Here is a 20,854-nt window from a genome sequence, read left to right as displayed (position 1 = left end):
TCCTAACATAGCCTTATGTTTTCCCTCACATCAACCAATAAAATCTCCACTAATTCAGCTTTCAAATTAACCAGAGCTGCTGTGTTCTGTTGGGTTCTGGAGGCTACAACAGAACCCTCTCCTACTTAGAACCATGTTTATGTAGGAACTAAGTGATGGGTGATGGGAAGGACATGCTGGCCATCTCCCAGAATTCTGCTGTGGTTCTAATAGAAAACACCTCCCGTTGACTCAAGTGTTTGAACATTTGATCCCAAGCTGGTTGTCCTGATTGAGAAGGCTGTGGGACCTTTAGAAGGTAGAATTATAGAAGGAGGAATTATGTCGCTGGTGAACTTACAGGTTGTTTTAGACTACCCTACTTGCTGTTCACTGTCTCCTCCCTGAGTGTGGAAATGGGAGGAGACAGCTTCCTGTTCCTGTGCCTTCCCTGCCTGTGCCTGCATCTCTTCTCCATGATGGATTCTATGCCCGCTTTCATCCTTGAGTTGCTTTTGTCAGATGTTTTGTCACAGCACCAGAATGAATACTACAAGGAATGGCCGTCCTGCTTCTAAAGAGTTCTACTGGTTGAGTTCACACACTTTTTCCTAGCTTTCTTCCTCCTCTCCTCGGCCTCACCTCCTCCTGTCTTGTGAGTAGGGTTGTCTTTCATCTGTCGTCCTACATGTGAGAGTTTCTAGAGGCTTGGCTTCAGCTCCTTTCCTATAGCTTTCTACAAACAGCTGTCTTCAAAGGTCGTCAACTCCGAATTGTCATCTCTGAACCTTCTTTGCTCCACTCCTTCCATCTCATTGTGCATATGACGTCTCAAATTCTCAACTGTCTACAAGACAGAGCGTACGATCTTCTCGCCTCCCCTACATTCATTTTCCTCCAGGACTTTCTACCTACCAAACCTCATCTGAAGTCAGAGTCTGTAAGTCACCTCAGGGCTTGCCCATCCCTCGTACTCTACAGGCTGCACATCTCCGAATACTCATCTGGTGACTTTGTCACGTCCTACCCTCTGTCACAGCCTGCAATCCACACTGCCATCATTTCACATCCAGACTCACAACAGCTTCTAGCTTGCTCTCGGGTCCACTCTCACTTCCTTCTCTCTTTACACCAGTGGCTCTCACTGCGCTCATCTGACTGAGGTGAGGATCACAGGAAAGCAGTTGCTTTCTTCCCTGGGCTGCAGCTGCTCTTGCCTCCCTGTGACAAGCCATGCTCCCAGGCCTCTGCACCCCAAGCCTATCACAGACTTCTTTCCTTTTCTCCTTGTGCCTGCAGACCTCCTGCCCAGTACACAAGTATACACAAGCTCGAGTTACCATCCATTTATCCTGCATGGCTTGTCTCAAATATCCTCTCCTCACACCCATTTCCTGTTCCTGAGCTAAGTGCTCACACAGGATCATATTCTGCATATGTGTAGCTCAAGTTTAGAATTATAGGCAACCTTCCACATGCATGGGGTTACCTAATTGACAGAATGAATCATCCACAGATTAAAATGTCTGGAATATTTTTCAGCTATACTCAATGCATGTGGATGTTTGTCTTTTCACTGTTACTTAATACAGTAGAGCTATTTATCCATATCATTAGATATGATCCGAATCCTGGAGGTTACTGAAGTACACAATACAGTCTGTGCCAGCTATATGCAAATGTGCTTCCATTTTATATAAGACTTGAGCATCTATAGATCATGGAACCTTTAGAAAATAAAGAGCCCCAACCCCCTGTGAGTTCCAAGGGGTGCTTGTATAAACCTTCATTCAATTAGTGACCCTTATGAAAGTACCTGGTTTATGCCAGACATTGTTCTGGACACTCAAAAATTACTCAACCAATAGAAAAGTAAGCTTAGTTGTTTAGATCTACTTATTTTTACTTTTTGTGTATGAGTGTTTTGCTTGTATTTATGTATATGCACCATGTGTATGCCTAGAACCCACAGAATGCAGAAGAGCACATCAGATTCCCTGGAACATGGTGCTTGTGAGCCACTGTGTAGTGATGGGCCTTCTGGGACAGGAGCCAGTGTTCTTAACCACCGGGCAATCTCTCCAGGCCAAACTTGAATATTTTTAAATATTCTAGAAATAGAAAGTTTTAAATTACTCATATTAATTATAGTCTTTTAATCATTACAAGTTAACTTCCATGCTTTCCACTTCAATCCCATCCCTACACTGGGCTCTATACTTAATAGGAAGTAGGACTATGTCTGTTTTGCTGACAAGCACTGTCAGCCCTCGTTGATAGGATCTGTCAGGGACCCAACACCTGGGAAATTAATGAACATTCAAATCTATACACCAGCAAATGAATGAATGAGTAATTTTAATACTTGAACCATTTACAGGGAACTGTGATACTTTTAATACTTCCAATATTGTGATAAATGACCTGATGGAACGTGCATATGTAATCCACAAGGATACCTTCCCCTTCTCCATTAACCTTTAGCTGTCAGCAGCTCTTCCTGCTGCCCTGAATCTGAAGAAGCAGTTGAACACTGCTGCCATCTTTTGACCAAAGGCAGCGCTGCAGATATTACAAGCCACGGCTAGAATATAGCAGCTTCTCCTCACTGCTCCTGAGCAGCTATGAAAATCTTGCCGCTGAGGTCGATCTTTCCCCAAAAATCCAAGAAGATGTTGCCAGCTTGGAGGCAAAGCAATGCCCATGCTCAGTGTCTGGCTCTGCTCTCTTTACTTGTTGTTTTGTGGGGCTATCGGCCTCACCCTCTACTTCTGCATCCCAGCGCCATGGTATAAAGCCTTGAATGTGTGGACAATTGTTTTCTATCAGAATATCTGGGGTATGGTCACCCAGTAGATACTGGATGCTGTTACTACAAACTCCCTTCTCCAAAAAAAGACTAGTCCTGCTCAGTCGTGAGTTTAAGGAACCCACCATAGACCAGTGCAAGATGCCCACCCCTGCCCTCCTCCCTACTTGCATCCTCTCCTCCTTTTCTCTTCTGGCTCCTTCCCCAGCCACTCTTTCCTTTCCTACTCTCAACTCTATTCTGTGCCATTTTTTCTTGCCCTCTCCCCCTTCCTGGAAAGTCTATCCAAACTACTTTGGAGGGGGTGCTGCTTGAATCATGGTCAATAAAAATATAAGCCTCTGGTTGCAAAGGAATTGGAATTTACATTTAAGATCTTCCACCACACCCAATAAATGTACTAAAGGCCCTTCTAAAATAAAACATTGGGAGAGATTCTTTGTACGCAGTCTATGTAACTATGTTTAGAAATTACAACAGATTCTCAGAGGACTAGGAAACATCTTTGAAATATTGATTTGGGATGAAATGGCTCAATGGGTAAAGATACTTGTTGCCAAACCTTAAGGCCAAGATTAGATCCTTGGGACCTATGTGGTCGAAGGAGAGAACTGATTCCTGCAAGCTGTGCTCTGACTCGTGCACACATGGCACATGTACACACATGGATGCACTCCCACACATACACAAACATGCACACACATGGTAAATGTTAAAAATATAATTATTTTTAAATAAATATTTGAAAGTTATATTCTTTTAGAAAAATTGAAAATCTAGCTGTGATACCAGGAGGCCTTTGCATATTTCAGAATAAAAGACTATGACATCCCAGCATCCCAAGAAATTTGACACTGTCTAACAACCAGAGAAATGAGACACTGGAATGGTCCCAGGAGGATGGTCTAGGTCTGACGGTCGCATGGGGAGGCAAGTGATATGTAGACCTGTTAAAACCATACATAGCTAATCCTCAGCTTCTCCAAGACTTGTTTCTAGCAGAGCCTGTTTTCAGAGAAGTGAAAGTATTAGATAGTCGAAGAAAACAAAACTGTAGAGCTAAGAGGTTTGTCACTTTCTGGTCAAGATAGGAAATGCATTTGTAGCCATGGTGACCATCTTGTCCCTTGTATGGGCCTTGTGTGTTGATGAATGTCTCCTCATTTGAAGGAGGATTTTCTTTCAGTTAGCCGGGTTCTCATTTCTCTTTACTATTTACTACAGTTCCTGACGTAGATCGAATGATTCTAATTGTCCAAATCTAAAGTTTACTTTTGAACTCATGATTCTGAATAGTCATGCTCAAGGGGAAAAAAATCATGTTTTAAGTAGCAAGCTTCCATCACGTTTCAGAAAACAAAACAAAGCATCAATTTCTCTGATTTTATATTTAGAAGCAACACCAATGTGCTTCTCTCTAACTTTCTGAAAATACTGCCCTTCTGAGCCTGCATGGAAGCATTTGGAAAACTTGGCTGGCACCTTTGTAGCTTCGTGTGGGTGGCATAGCTCACCAGAGATGGGGCAGCTTTGTGCAAAGGTTTATTCAATCCCGGCCAAATAGCGCTCAATGCACTGAGCAGCACACCCTCTGTATTTCTCCTGCCCCCTTCATGAAATAAGATATCCACCAGCAATTTCCTGTGCTGACAGACTAGGGACAAAGCCCCTGAGCAGAGGAGAAATGGAAACCCGGCGGGCTTAGGTTGGTCTTTTGGGAAGACTAATGCTGGACATGATTAGTATCACCTAGCTATTTTAAAGTCTTTTCACGGTTTGGTGCTCTCATGGGATTCTGTGTGGAAGACAATGACCTATTCTTTCCTCTCAAGTCTAGCTTTCCAGGAGGCCCCTTCTCTGGAGAGCACTAGGTCCTTGTGGTGCCTTGGGTTCAAGAGATGGAAACTCATTGATGAAGGTTCCTATATCTCAGATGGAGAATAATGGCTCTTGGGCAGGAATGCCTGGCAAATATCTGGTGTCCCTTCACTTTGTGAAACATCTGGTGTCTCTTTACCCATCACGAAGGTTCCACATGATGGTCCAGTCAGACTCTGTGCAGCCCACTGAAGGCGAAACCAGAGATGGTGATGTAATTTCTTGGGTTTGGCTTCTGAGTCAGGGTTGTTAAACTTCCTTGGGTGATTTTAATATGCAGCCAAGATGAGGAACCTCTGTGTCAGCACAAGGAGACATTAATGGATTAGGGAATGTGATTTATTGAGTGAAATATTAAAACAAGTCGAAGAGCTATGAATTGTCTATTGAATTTTATCAGGTGCTTGAAATAGTTTGAAATAACTTTATTTACATTTAAAAAACATTTTGAGAGAGAGGCTGTAGACACAGAGGCCCAGTTTGATACAGTGCTAGAAGGGGAAGATGTTCAGAGACACCCCCACTATATCGCCATGCCACATGGGTGGGCTGTAGACATCTAGAGGGCCACTTACGGAGGGGTAGAGAAGGTCACCCAGTGGCCCATCAGCCACATGGCCAGTCCTCAGTGGAAGCCACTGCAATTTGCAAGTGTGTGATGGACAAATAGGAGAGAAAGAGAAGCAGAACAGTTTGAACATTGTGAAGAAATATGGAGCTGGAGACACAAGGAAGGAGAGGAACAGCCTGTTGTGAGTAGCCCGCCCAACACCTGAGGCCATGATGAAGTCTAGCCCATGCTGCTGCTGAGGACCATCTCTGAGTCCGTGGCCATGCACCATCAGGGGTCGGATATCAATGTCTGTGGCTCATATTATCACTAGAGACTATAGAAATGTCCCTGGTTTGGGCAGCTGATCGGGTTTACATATATGTCAAAGGGCTGTACAAAACTGGCCCTGCCCCTCACTGGCTGTGGCACATTAGAGAGCCAGCCCCACCTTTTACCAGCTCTAGTGTGCCCTGTGTCTCACCTGGCAGCAGAGTGGAGCTGGCCTTGGTTGTGTGAACGTGGGTGAGCCTGCTCTGTGGGAAAGAGAGAGGGAGAGAAAGAGAGGGAGGGGGAGGAGGGAGAGGAGTGGGACAGGGAGGGGAAGGGGGAGAGGGAGAGGGAGAGAAAGAGGGAGAGGAAGAGGGAGAGAGAGAGGGAGAGAGAAGCTGGCCCCACCACTCGCCCGCTGCAGTGCTTGGGAGAGTGGGCCATGTGTCTCAACTGGGCAGCACAGTGTAACTGGCTCTGGAGGTGTGTATGTGAGTGAGCCTGCTCAAGGGCATGAGAACAGAAGAGCTGACCCTGCCTCCTGCCAGTGGCAGCCTTGAGGGGGAGGATAGCCTGAGCAATGCTGTAGAGCTTGACCCAGTGCTGCAAATGCAGGAGAGCCAGTGGGCTCTGAACTGTTGGACCATGTGAAAGCACCCGTCCTGCTGACCCAAAGCTGCAGGATCTCCATGACTTAGCCGGGAAGAGTCCTCGGGAGGATCCAATATTGATGATATCACAGAAGCCAGAGGCTTCGAACCAGACCAATGACTCACTGAAGTAAACATTTGCAAATGAAGAAGTGTGGTCAGAGGGGTATACTATGGGACAGACACTGTGACACAGCTTCCACGATGATATTGTCTATGCTTTGTTTTGTTTTGTCTTGTTTGTTTTTTATTTTCTTGTGCAGGAAAGGTTGCAAGGGTGAAGGGTAGATATGAGGGAACAGGGAGTTGAGTGAGACCTGGGCACATGATGTGAAACTCACAAATCAATAAAAAGTTGAAAAAAATCAAAAGAAAAAATTATTTTGAGTTTTATATCAGATTACTGAGCTCTTATCTATATTAGAAATCCATATAGGGATGGATGATGGTCACCATGTGAATTATAGACAACTATTAAGAAGTAGGAAAAATAGCAAATCTACATATTTATCAGGTATCTATGCAAGCTCTCCTTCCTCATTGGCCAGCCCTGTAATGGGATACTCCCAGGACTCATAACAAAGGGAGATACTGAGCTCAACCTGGCCATCTCCTGTAATCAGAGATGGAATTCCAGTGGAGGGGCTGGGACAGAACCCAGCAACACAACTTTTGACCTATAATTTTTCCTGACTACAAGATGTGCCAGGTTAAAGGTGACACAGAGATTGTGGGAGTGGCCAACCAATGACTGATCCAGCTTGAGACTCACAGCATGAGAGGGAGCCCATACCTGGCACTGCCTGGAGGACCAGGACCCACAGGCTGGACAGACCAGAGACCTAGGATAGAACCAAACACGACTGGCCAAACAATAATAATAATAACATGATTCATTAATAGGTGGGGGAGCTGCCAATGAAGTGATTCTTCATGTTATTCTGCTGTACTCAACTGTCATCAGAGAGGCTTCACCCAGCAACTGATGGAAACAGATGCAGAGACACACAGCCAAACATTCGGAGCTCAGGGAATCCTGCTGAAGACAAGGATGAAGGATTGTAGGGGGCGTCAAAGACACTACAAGAAAACAGAATCAACTAACCTGGGTTCAATGGGGCTCACAGAGGCTGAATCTGTTAACAACCAGGGAGCCTGCGTGGATTGACCTAGACCCTCCACACATGTTACAGTGGTGTACCTTGGTCTTCCTGTAGTGCTCCTAACAGTGGGAGCAGGGGCTGTCTCTGACTGTTTTGCCTACTTCTGGGACCCTTTCCCTCCTCCTGGGTTGCTTCACTAAGCTTTAATACAAGGGGAGGTACCTAGTTTTACTGCAACTTGATATGCCATGTTTGGTTGCTATCCATGGGAGGCCTGCCCTTATCTGAAGAGAACGGTGGAGGGGTAGAGGGGGGGAAGGGAGGTGGAAGGGGAGGGATTGGGAGAAGAGAAAGGAGGGGAAACTGCAGTTAGGATGTAAAACACATTTTTTTAAATAAAACTTTTTAAAGTAAAAACAATTCAAACCAACCTAGGTTGATTAGACAGATGGTTCAGTAGTTAAGAACTCTGGTTATCATTCTAGAGGACCTGGGTTTGATTATCAGTGCCCACTGGCAACTCATTACCATCCTGTAACTCCAATTCCAGGAGATCTTACACCCTCTTCTGACTCCTGTGGACAGCAAGCATGAATGGGATACACATATACACATGTAGGCAAAACATTCATATACATAAAATAAGAATAAATACATCTTTTAAAGTTAATACAAAAGAAAATCTGGGTGAACATTTGATGCTTCATTGATTTTCTCTTTTCTTATTTTGTAGCAAGCTCATATTGTTGGATTTTTTCATGTTCATCATTAAATATACCTGATTGGCTAGACAGGTATAGTTTAAATGAGAATAGCTGTCATAGGCTCACACATTTGAATAATTGGTCCTTGTTTTGTAGAACTGTTTGGGAAGGATTCAGAGGTGTGGCCTTGCTGAAGAAAGTGTGTCAGTGGAGGTGGTTTCAAAAGCCCATGCAATTCCTAGCACATCTCTCTGCATGCTACCCTTGGCTAAAGATGTAAGCTCTTAGCCACTGCCCCCTCATCATGCATGCCTGCATGCCTGTCTGCTGCCATTCTCCCCAACATGAGGGTATAACCCTCTGGAACTGTAAGCCTCAATAAACATTTCTGAGTTGCCCTGATTGTGGTGTCTCTTCATAGCAATAGAACAGTGACTAAGACACTGGCAGATAATCTTAGCATAGAAGGAAACAAATCTGCTTACAATCGCAGAAATATGATTCTAAAAAGACTATTGGTTTTGTCCATGTGCACTACTGTAATAAAGTGCCTTAAACTGGTAATTTATAAAGAATAGAAATTCATTGCTCACAGTTCTGGGGACCAAGGGGTCTGAGATCAAGGTTTCAGAAAGTCCTACTTTTTCTGAAGACTTAAGCTTTTCTTTAGAGGTGGCTCCTGGTTGCCATGTCTTCACATAATGGAAGGAATTGGACAGAAAACACTTACTCTCTCAAGCCCTTCTCTAAGGGTACTGATCCTACCTGTGAGGGTATTACCCACATGATTGAGCCATCACCATTTTAGAAAAAAAAATTTATATATATATCTTTAAGATTTTTTTTCAGACAGCCTAACTGGACCACATTCATTTCCACCTCTTCTCCTTCCTCTAAACCCTAACTTTGTATCTTTTTTTTTTTAAAGGAGATACTATCTAACAGTAAATGTTATGGTCCCCTGGCTCTTGAAATCTTTCAGTTCCCTCTTCTAAGATGTTTCCTGAGTCTTGGGTGAAGGGCTTGTGTTGTAGATGTGTCCTCTGGGGCTGGTCACCCCAAAGAGAGTTATTCTCTGTTCTTTGACCAGTTGTGGATTTCTTCAATGGCTTCTGTCTCTTGTAAAAAGAAGGTCCCTTAACACATTTAGGAATACAAGGCTTAGGCCCAGTCCTTCTTTAAATTTTTTAACTGATTTGAGATGGTTAGCCTGTGAGTTAAAGGCCTATAGCAAATTCATGGCTCTGAGTTTATTGTTAGGGTGTTTTCTATATTTTATTTAGAAATAGCTGAGAGGAGTTAACAGACAACAGTACAGATTGCCTTACATGGGTAGTTTGTTTTCAAAATGTCAGAAGTCCACAGAATTGATGTTACAAACATTTCTGCATTAAGGTTCATTTTGATTAGAGACCTATCTGCTCCTGACAGCTTCCTGTCTTGGATTCTAAGGAGAAATTGAGCGTCTTTGGAGTTACTCCAGTTGTGGTGAGACAGCCACTAGGTAAGAATGGCCTCTTTTCATCTACAGACAAATTACTGTCCTGAAAAGGACACACTTGAGGAATAGTCTACTGATTATATCTGTCAAGACAGAGTAATCAGCCCTTAATAATTCTGCATCACTAGGTCTGTCAGATGATCCTGGGCCAGAAGGCTGAAGAGCGGATGCTCCAACGTTTTGTAGTAGAGGGACTGTCCAGGTGTTCAGTGGTCTCTATAAATTGGCTATGTTTTAGAAGTTATGCTTTGTGTTTCCCATAATTTCAGTTAATTCAGTCATTCTGAATTTCTGACGGGGTTGAAGACTTATAGTCTCATAGCCAATCCTGGCTATTTACTTTGAGAGAAAAGACTTGAGAGTATGGTTTTCAACTGACATTCATTCTAAAGCCAAGAATAAAGCCAGGTTCAGAACTAAGTTTTTTAGTTAGGAGAGATGACAGAGGTTCTGGTTAGTCAACAAAATGATGGACTGGGTATTAGGTCTATCTTATACCTTACTGATACAAATTGGTATAGTTATGCTCTAATTGTATTTTGAGAGAAAAGTTTTATCTTAACAGGAAGGAAGGGTGATATGTAGGAGGAGCTATGGTGGGAGGAGTAAGGAGAGGAAGAGGAGGAATAAGGAGAGGAGGAGGAGCTAGGAGATGAGAGAGAGAGAGAGAGAGAGAGAGAGAGAGAGAGAGAGAGAGAGAGAGAGCGCAAAACATGGAGGCAGATGTTCACGTGTCTCTGCCAGTCAAAGATAGTTGTTATATCTAGATTGGGTTACACTTCTGATTGTATGGGCATCTTGTTATTGAGCATTACCAAATTTATAAAGTCATTGATTAACATTTTTTCAAAAAAAGATTTATAACTTAGAGACAAAGACTCTATTATATAAAACAACTTAAAGAGAGATTCTGAGTCTCTAGCGTAAAAAAAAAAAAGAAGCTCCTTTCACCCTTTCACAGGTGAAAGGAGCTTCTTTTTTTCCTTTACACTTAGCTGTGGGTGTAAGGATAAGTACTTAGAATGCAGTTAGACATTATACTGCCCAAGGGAAGCGGCAGTAACAGGTTCTCTTCTAGGGTCTATGGCCTTACAGCAGTTGGTGTTGGCTGGGTTTACAGTACCAGGTATGAACTCTCTCACTGAGCCTCAAGTCTAACTAGGTAGTAGTAGTTGGTTACCTCCTGGATGCAAGCACCATCATTGCACCTTTTAAAGTATCTTGTCATCTGATCATTGTAGGAGGAGCTAAGGATGGAGGAGTAAGGAGAGGAAGAGGAGGAGTAAGGAGGAGAGAAGGAGAAGGAAGAGGAGGAGCTAGGAGAGAGAGAGCAGAGATGTAGGAGCAATGGAGAGCCACGCAGGTATGGAGAACAGTCGTGGGTAATAACTTTTATTTAGATTAGCTAATTGGGAAACAGCTCTCTTCGTATGGGCATATTGTTATTGAGAATTACCAAACATATAAAGCCTTTGATTAATATTTAAGCATTGCCGGGCAGTGGTGGTGCATGCCTTTAATCCCAGCACTTGAGAGGCAGAGGCAGGTGAATTTCTGAGTTTGAGGCTAGCCTGGTCTACAGAGTGAGTTCCAGGACAGCCAGGGCTACACAGAGAAACCGTGTCTCGAAAACAAAAAACAAAAAACAAAAAAAAAAAATTAAGCATTAGAGTCTCATTTTATTACTGGGCCCGCATGGATGGTGGGATGGTCTTGGCAATGCCCAGCCTTGTGGAAACAGCGTGGAAGATTAGCAGAGCCATCTCCCACGCTGGAGTCTCGTGGGTGGCAGGGCTGGTGTTTCTGGCTGGCTGGTTCTAGCTGCTGTGTGCACATGGCCTCCAGCTGAGAAACATGGCAGCTGAGCTAGGCAGAGCTGCTGCAGCTTAGATAGTCGGCTTAATCGGCCACCGTTTTAAATAATTACTACAACAATTGTTGGATAAGACTACTGATTTCTGAAGCCATCCCTTTGAGGGATATATTCCAGTATAAGTTTTGGTAGGCTAACAACATTCAGAACTGGCAAATTATCATGATCAGATTCTTTCTTAATTACTGTCATAAACATGTTTTACTAGATCTAAGGTAGTATGGTAAAGGTCTACAGCATTCTGGTGGCCTTTGATTTTAGGAATAGCAAAAAAAGTTATTGTCAAGGTAATAAAAAGTTCAATGACCACTTTCCACTCCTTTCCTCCTGGTTGAACTTTCTTTACTATACTTGTGGAATTCAGCCCAAGGTGTCATGGCTACACCAAGCTAATACACGCAAAGTGGTATCTGTTAATACCTGCATGTTTGCTGGCTCTCTAATTGAGAGTGTCCCATTCTTTTGCTTCCTGGGAGCCAACTATTTAAACTTAACATGCCTTTAAGCACTAGTAAGCACTGTATAAATCCAAGGGAAAATAGAGGAAAGGGTAGATACCTAGGCACCTGGATGACAGTTATGGAACACGGATTTTCCTCCATTCATAATGTCTACCTTAATAAAATATTTAGATACTATTGTAATTGCCACAAGATAACAGTGGTCTGTTTTGTCTTGAGGCAGGGTCTAATCTCCAGCCCAAGTTGACTTCAAACTTGGCAATTCTCCTGCCTCAGCCTCCAGAGTGGTCAGGACTACTGGCATTGTGCCACTAGACCAGTCAGGATACTTGTTGTCTTTCCCACTGCATCCCCAAAGTCCCCGGGATAATCTTACTTTAAGCCTCTGCAAGTACTTTGGGAATTCCTTGCCAGTGGTGCCGCCAGGAATCCCATCTGTGCTGCTTTAGCGCCCTCTATTGTCTCAATTACTTTCACTAGCACAAAAACAGCAAAGTCTTATAACAAACAGTAAATAAAATAAAAGTAAAGTAAATAGCTAAAGTAAAAAGAAGGAAGGCCTTCCAAATTGGAAGTCCTTAAAAACAATGCTCTATTTTAAGTGAGTTGGTGTGACCCAGAACGACCATCACAACCCTTCCTTCCTGGAGCACAGATAGTTCTCCTTATCGTAAACCACAGATATTCATCTGGTCTCTCCAATGCTACAATGTGATATCATTCTGATCCTGAGTAACAATCACACTTCTGCCTCCCACCTGCAAGATTCTATATGGACAAATGTCAATATCCAATTTGACTGATGCAAAAATACTGCCCAAACATCATCTAGACTTACAAGAGTGTGCTGTTGTTAGGACAGGCAAGGAAACTATCTAGGACAAGAAGAAATTTAAGGCTTCAGATCTCATCTCTTCAGTTAGCCTTGGGACCTGTTTCACAATCTTGTGATTTATGCTTTCCATAGATTTCTTTTCAGAAAAATGTCTAGACTTCATTTACTTTCTGTGCTCGTTTCTGATAACTGAGAATGAGATATTTGGCTATCTAGAGTTACAGGAAAACCTTCATGAAGGCTGTGAGGATACTCACTGTTTACTAGAAGAAGGTCTTTCCTGATGCAGCAGTATCCTCAGATCTTCCAATTTCACAGTCAGACCCTCCGCTGGCCCCAATTCCCTGCCCCCTTTTTTCTCCTTTGTCTTAGTATCATAGCTCATTAGCTAAGGTTTTAAATGTACATGCTGCTCAACTATATATGATATTTAACAGTGACACAATAATTGCTCCAGCTTCCAAATTGGATAGTCCTGTATCCTTAACACTGCAAATGAAAAGATCCAAGACTGAAGCTGTTGCCCTGATAACCAAGAGAGTGGAACTGAAGAAAGGAAGACTTTAAGGGAAGACAGAAAGACCTGTGTCCACATCTCTGCTGACACTAAATGACCTTGGGCAAATTACTTGCCCTATTCATTTCTTAGCTCCATAAAATGGGACCAGTTACAGGACACAAGTAGGCCCTAAGCATGGAGTGTGGCTGAAATACTAGACCACAGGAAGCACTTTTAAAAAGTGCTACATGAACCCCACTGTCATTGTCACTGATCCCACATCACCAGCCTCACCCCCAAATCTCCTAATCTACCAGAATGTGCTCATGTTGTCCTCAGAAGCATTGAGATCTGCCTCACACCGAATGTCTGCATAGGAAGAAGACACATTTCTCTTTAAAAGGAGTTCCCCGAATCAATTTCATTGTCTTCTTCACACCTCTAAACTCTTCACACAATTTCCATGGATTCCAGAGCCCTGAATCCTGAGCCTTCTATTCTGGATCTGCCAATTGTAAGATCTTTGATCTCTTAGAACCTTAGGATTTTTGGGGTCTGGGAACTGGAAAATAGAAATTTATATGTACCTCACAAAATGGTTCAAAGAATGATGTAAGGCATGCGGTGCCCCTCAGAGTACTCCCTGTATTTTATGCCACACTTGAGGGTAGCTCTGCCCCCTTGGCTCTGAGGCTTCCCCTATTTTGCTTGTGAGAGAAAAGGGTTGGACCACTTTAACACTTGTGTCCTGTGACTTTGCAATGTTTGGTACTAGTCCCCAAGACAGAACTAGGAGAAGAACAATTCAAAGATGGCTCCAACGCCCTTGCTTCTTGGACACTAACTTCTTTTTCCTGGCTGGCTTCCTCATGCCACGCTCTAGAACTTTGTCTTTCAGTTCCCTGTGATGAGTTCCATGCCTGCCCTTTCTCTCTTGCAGCAAGAATGTTTCTTATCTGTCCATTGTCACTTTGTAACCTATTCTTTAAAAAATTACTCAGTATTTTGTGTGCTAACCATGAAGGCCACGACCTGACCTGCTTCCGAAACCCACCTTCCAGTCTCCCCACCCCAGTCAGTCTCCCCCATTTCCTTCCATTCAGTTACTCAATTGAAAACTGAGCATTGAGGTCTGGAGAGTTGGTCCCTTTCCCCTGTTGTTCCTGTGAGCTACCCACGTGGTAGCTCATAACCACCTGTAACTCCAGCTCCAGAGGATCTGATGCCGTCCTCTGGCCTCCTTGAGTACCTGGCATACACATGCAGTGTGCATACGAACATGCATACACTCATGACTCCTTCTTTCCCTTTATCACCCACATCCAAGCATTCAGCAGATCTTGTTGTTCACCTCCAGAATACATCCACGTGTGCCAGCTTTCTCCACATCCACCAGTGCTGGGCTGGACCAAGCTGCCACCCTTTCCAACACAGAATCACTATAGTAAACCCATCTCCACTCCCTTCCCATACAGTTTCCTTTCCACTAGGTGACCAGACTAAACTTTAAAGAATGTCAATCAATCTGTGTGTTTCCCTTGTCTGATTTTGTCCAATCCACTTGCTTTGATATTCTGAGGCTCTGGATAAAACCATCCCCTGGCCTTTCCACCCTCAATGGAAATCACCCCAGCTGCTTTGAGCATCACATTAATCAGATACCCCAAATTCATGTCTGCTTAGAGATTCTTACTCAGGCTCCTTCTTTTGCCTGGAATGTTAGCCTCCAGCTCTGGGGGTAAATGTCACCTGATCAGGGACATCAGTGCACACAGCACATGGAATGCCATCTTAGCCATACTCCATGACTGTGTTCAATTTTGATAATTGCTTTCTGAGATCTTTCTTATTTGATTTTCAGCCTACTCTATTGGAATTAGGATCCTGGCTTATCTTCCTTGCTGCTGCCATTGCAGAGCCTAGGACTATACACGGCATAGAAAAAGCTGTTCAATAAACACATGAACACAATCAAATCAACTCACATCGGCATTACAGCACTATTACCATCTCATACCACTAGAGGGCAACCAATCACCTAATTAGAATGAAGAAATCCGTGTCCTTTCATACATTCCTCCCTACTTGAACTCGATTGATTTTAATCACTAATGGGACACATATCTTTAAGAAAAACAATTGCTCTCAAAAGCTCTAGGTTTCCAAAACAGCCACTAGGAATACATCCAGGGAGACAGTTTATTCCAGAATAACAAATGGAGATACTTTAAGTAGGTTTCTTATTTAATGGTGTTATTTGAGTTTGTTTGTTCATTTGTTTCATTCTGTAGAATGACATGCTGACTTTGGTGGTGTGGAATCGTCCAGGAATTTAGATGAAATTGTGTGTAGCAGACTGAGAAGGGCTGAGGATGAATGCGTTATGGGGATGAGAAGGGAAGCTGCTGCTCTGGGTGTGGTCGGAAGTATTCTGTGCCATAATGCAGAAAGATGCTACTTTCTTCATGTCCTGCTAGGACAGCTTCAGATACAGCTCCCTTTATTGCATGGAGAGAAGTTCTCCGTGGGTGTGTTTTGTGTTTCTGACAAATGTTCTGTGATGTATTGAAGACACAAGTCATTTCTATCTTTTCTGTCCTGAATTCTTACCATATTGGCTCTCAATGGTTCGTGCTTGTTTGTTTGTTTTGTAGTATTTCTAAAAGAATCATGTTCACAGTCAAGAGATGAGAGGAAAGGGGAAGCCAGTGTCAGCCGCTTCTGTCTCGTGTGTCAGTAGAGGAGAAACGTTCCTGCTAAAGACCATTTGGCCACTGTTAGCTTTAAGGGATGCTCGGAAAGTAAGGGTCTGCTTAAGAGCAAGAGAATCATCACGATGGGCAGAATGGCCAGGACTCATTGCCAAGGGCAGTCTGTCTGTTACAGGCTTAACAGAACTGGGTTCCGTTAGTGTTAAGGGAAGGGTGCTCTAACAGTATCTCTTCCAACCCTCTGCTGTTACTCAGGTGCCCTGGAACAAGTGATTCTCAGCGGCTTAAAATGGAAATGGCACAAGCTCCTGAACTCTGCAGATGTGACCACTGCCTTGGGTTCCTGTTCCTTGTTCCTAGCTGTCTTCCTCTTCTGAGCCAAGTTCTCCTACAGAGAGAGAGAGAGAGAGAGAGAGAGAGAGAGAGAGAGAGAGAGAGATTTCCAGTAGATTCTTGCTTTTCCTTAAGCTTTGACTAACACGGTCCTCACTAGGCCTTTCTTGGCTAGCTCCACATGGTAGGCGTGCCGGGTCACGACGACGTGACGAGTCCGCTCTGGCGCACATCACACTGCCTTGTAGCAGTTTGGGTTTTGTCTTTGTTTACCACAAGAGTGAGCATGGAGCCTGGCACATTCCGTGGATTAACAGCTCTGAAGGAAGCCGGTGAGACTGCAGCACTGTGCCACACACTGTAGGTGGTGCTGGATAGAGCACATAGAACTTGCAGTGTTATCACCAGAGAGAACAACAGCTTTCAGAGAAGTGCTTGGCTTGTAACCACCTTTTACATGGTGTGGACGATAAATCTCTATTAGATAGATAATAGATAGAAAATATGATCTCCCCCCCCCCCGTGAACTACAACAACCTATTGTTTCTTCTGTGGCTTATACTTTAGCTTCCTAAATAAGGAACCATTGCTTAATCCAAAGCCACAGTTACCTCTGTGTTTTCTCTTAAGACTGTATTGTTTTAGCTTTTACATTCATGTTCTCAATCCCTTTTGGTTGATTTCTGTATGTTGGTATGCAGTAGAGGTACAACTCTAGTCTTTGGCATGTTTATGTCATGTTAAAAACATTGTCCTTCCATCATATACTTGCCAGAAATCAACTGGAGGTCACAAATGTAAGAATATGATGATTTGCTCCTAGGTTCTGCGCTTGGTCCTATTCTGTTAGTCTTGTTTTAGTAGGAAAACAGACCCAAGGGAAAAATTACACACACACACACACACATAGAAAGAGAGAGAGACAGACAGAGACACAAAGACAGAGAGATAGACAGAGAGACAGAGAAGAGTTAACATATATACAAGGGATTAGTTTGCAAAATTGCAGTAAGGTCAAGATTGTCAGGAAGGACAGACCGCAGCCCTTATGCAGGTATGAGGCTTCAGTTGACAGGAAGAATTTTTTCCTCTTCAAGGGAGCTTTGAGTCTCCCTTCAGATGACTGATTTAAGCCCTCAGATGGCCTATGGTGCTTGTCTTTGCTTTAACTCAATTGACTGTACCCTTCAATGATATCTACAAAATAAACCCATAGCAATGCTTAGACTAGTATCTGGCTGAATAATAGAAGTCTCACCAGGGTGACGTATAAAACTGACCCTCATAATCTATAAGTCTGTGCTCATACCAGGACCACAGTGCCTGCTGCTTCCTCCAGTCCTCAAGATCCACATGTGGGTAGCATGTCCTGAGTCCTGTCATCCCTCGAAACCACTTTCCACTGTGAGAGGCTGAGATCAGACGGCATCATGAGAACAGATGAGCTAATGGTACACCCGGTAAGCAGCTTTAACTGTCAGACAGTGTAGACAGTGTAACTTAATAGGACCTTTCTCTCCGATCGTGGAAAAGTGGCATGTTATGCATGAGTGAATTAGTGTGGCTCTTACGGTAATATGGACGCTAGCTCAACCTGCTTTGAGGAAGAATGCCCAGCTGATCAATTTATTCAGTCACGATCCATTTGTTAGGTTACCCAGAAGCCTACCTGAGACTTTAAGAAGTCACCTGGCCAGAGAAGCGCCTTGTGTCTGGAGAGATAAATAAATACTCTTCCTTTAGGGGGAAGAAATTTGAGTGACTACAAGAGCAAATACTGTTGATACGAAGAGATGGAAATGACTTGTCTTATAGTTTTGCTAATGAAGTGTTAAATTTTTTGTGTGTAGTATACATGTGTACACACATGTGAGTATGGGTACTTGTACATGTGTGCACATGGATGGGTGTCAGCCTCTCCACTTTTTTGGAGACATAGTCTCTCTGTGAACCTGGAGCTTGCTAGTTGGCTAAAGCGGCTGGCAGATGAGCTTCGGGTACGCCTCTGTCTCAATCCCCTCTCCACCCCTGTACCAGTGTGGCGAGGCACACTACCATGCCCTAATTTTCATGTGGGTCCTGGGAATGTGAATTTGGGTCCTTAGGCTGATGATGGCATTTTTAAGGATTCAGATATCAGACATGCAGCACCTCCATTGCCTGCCCCGTTTCTGTCCTGTGGTTGTCATCTCTGCTCCATCAGGACAAGAGGATGATTGATTACGGATGTGTTTCAACCTCTTCCTTCCTGCTTGACCATTTTGGGTTCTGAGAAGGTTGATCAGTAGTCCACCTACCTGAAAAAATTTGAGAAACAGTGGATCTTGTTAAGAATCAATAAATTGCTACCAGCCTAGACAGATACCTAATGAGCAGGCTGGGGCTGTAGCTCTGTGCTGGACGCCAGCATGCAGAAAGCCTTGGGTTCAGTATTTAGCTAATGGCTAGTGCTAAATTTGACAGAGTCTCCTTTTCTTGTCCACAATTCTGTGCATTTCAGTGAGGAATGGGGCCAAATGTTCTTCCCCACAATGAAGAAACAGGATCATATTTTATGGGGCAACTTTCATTGGTTTTCTTGTTCAGGAAAACAGATTCTGGTGAAGTAGAAGACGTTGAGAATGAGAAATTAAGTGTCCCCTACTGCTGGAAAAATGTACACCTACACCTTTAGATGATGTGGAGCCTGGAAGAGGAAGTGGTCCTTGATGTGCCTGTGTGTGTGTGTGTGTGTGTGTGTGCCTGTGTGTGTGTGTACCTGTATGTATGTGGTGGTGTGTGTGTGTGCCTGTCTGCTTGTCTATGTGTATACCTGTATGTATGTGGTGTCTGTCTGTGTGTGTGTGTGTGTGTGTGTGTGTGTGTGTGGCGTATGTGTTTACATGATTATGTGTCAAAGCATGTACCTGTGCTAGTACAGGTCAGAGACTGACTCCAGGTGTCAATATTGGGCAGTAAATCTTAAGAATAATCAACACCTCTGTTGACCACCTTTATTCTGGGAAACAAACTGTTTCACTTCACTGTGTTGTCATAGTTAGCCCAATTGTCCTGCATTGGTCTGTTAGTGAACTTTGGAGTACCCCATTTCAGCCATGCTGTCTGGCATGTGAGCTATGGGGCATCCAGCTGTCTCCATCTCTGTAGCATGGAGATTACAAGTGGGCATCACCATACCAGAATTTTTACATGGCTGATGACAGGAACCCAATCTAAGGGCATTGCCTTCAGAATGCTTCAGCCAGGCCTTGATTGTTAGTTGAAGACTTTGTGAGTTATTGATGAGCATCAGCCTCTCTCCCCACCAGGAATTTGTAACTAGGAGTCAGCTGTGAAAGGATCATTCCAAATTTAACTCCAGTGACATTCACCAAAATCTGGGTAACAGTGTCACCTCTGACTACACAGTGAGGCGACTCGAACAGTTTGCTTCCCAGAATAAAGGCTGTCAACAGAAGTGTTGATTATTCTTAAGGTTTGCTGCCCAATATGCAGTACCTGACCTGCTCTCTGCTTCCAGACCAGGTTAAAATCGCTGTGATTACTGTGTAATCTAACCAACAGGATTGATCCAGGTCAGGTATTAAGGGCTAAAATGGATTAAACAAAAGACATTCCCTTGTAACAAGAAAGAAATACTTCAAAGGTGGGATTTATTCTTGTTATGACAAAGGAAGTGGATTTACAGACTGCCTCGAGGCACGCCCCTCTGTGACGTTCAGTTTCCTTGCCTCAGTGTGGAGAGATCTTTTTTTCTCTGTCTTTCTGATTTTTTCCCTCCCCCAACCCAAGCTTTGGTCCCTGAGTCTTTCTCTGGCTGGAGCTGCAGGTTAAAAGGATCTAACTGACAACACCTTTTCTTGTTTTTTAAACACCAGGCACCAAGCATCACCTGCATAAAATGAGCGAAGGATACTTCTGGGCTCCTAACTAGTCAGAAGTGTAGCAGCAGTCAGCAGCAGATGAAACAGGCCACACTATGCAGACTCAGGGCATCAAACTTGACATCAGGGTAGATTGAACACTGTATGCTGCTGTCTGCATTCTGCATGGAAATCCTGAAGAAGGAAATACAAACAGGAGCCAGGAGATTCTAATAGATTTAAAAAAAATCGTTCTATTAACATTCCCCACTGTATAGACTTACAGGGTCAGGACTGGGCACTGGCATTTATTATCAATACCCTAATCCAATTTATGACCGTTTTATTGTTCTGATGTAACCCAACAACGTGGGTTAGCATTGGGTGAGTGCAAAGCCCAAACAGCACAACTAAGACAAAAAAGAACAGAGAAAGGTAGATTACCTATGGCAGGTAAGGAGGCCTCTCTCAGAAGTTCTCTCCGAGAGAGAGGGAGAGAGAGAGAGAGAGAGAGAGAGAGAGAGAGAGAGATTGGGAATTTTATTTGGGGAGGGCATATGAATGTGCATGCTCAGTTTAGGATAATAATTTTATAAGGAGAAGGCTGGGGCTCTGATGGAGTGGAGAGTGCTTACTTTGCATATTTGAAGCCCTGGGTTCCATCCTAATATTGGGGGTAGACAGGGGAAGAAGTTTCGTGGTGGCACAGTCAATCCACCAGTGGTAAGATCCCTTTGGCCACATCCACACACAGGCACTCCACCTGCCCTGGCACCTTACCCATACATACACACACACACACACACACACACACACACACACACACACACACACA

This window comes from Grammomys surdaster, unplaced genomic scaffold (assembly GCF_004785775.1).
Source record: "Grammomys surdaster isolate TR1022 unplaced genomic scaffold, NIH_TR_1.0 126198, whole genome shotgun sequence".
Taxonomy (NCBI): Eukaryota; Metazoa; Chordata; class Mammalia; order Rodentia; family Muridae; genus Grammomys; species Grammomys surdaster.
The sequence above is the reverse complement of the archived record's forward strand: the minus strand, read 5'-3'. Positions refer to the sequence as shown.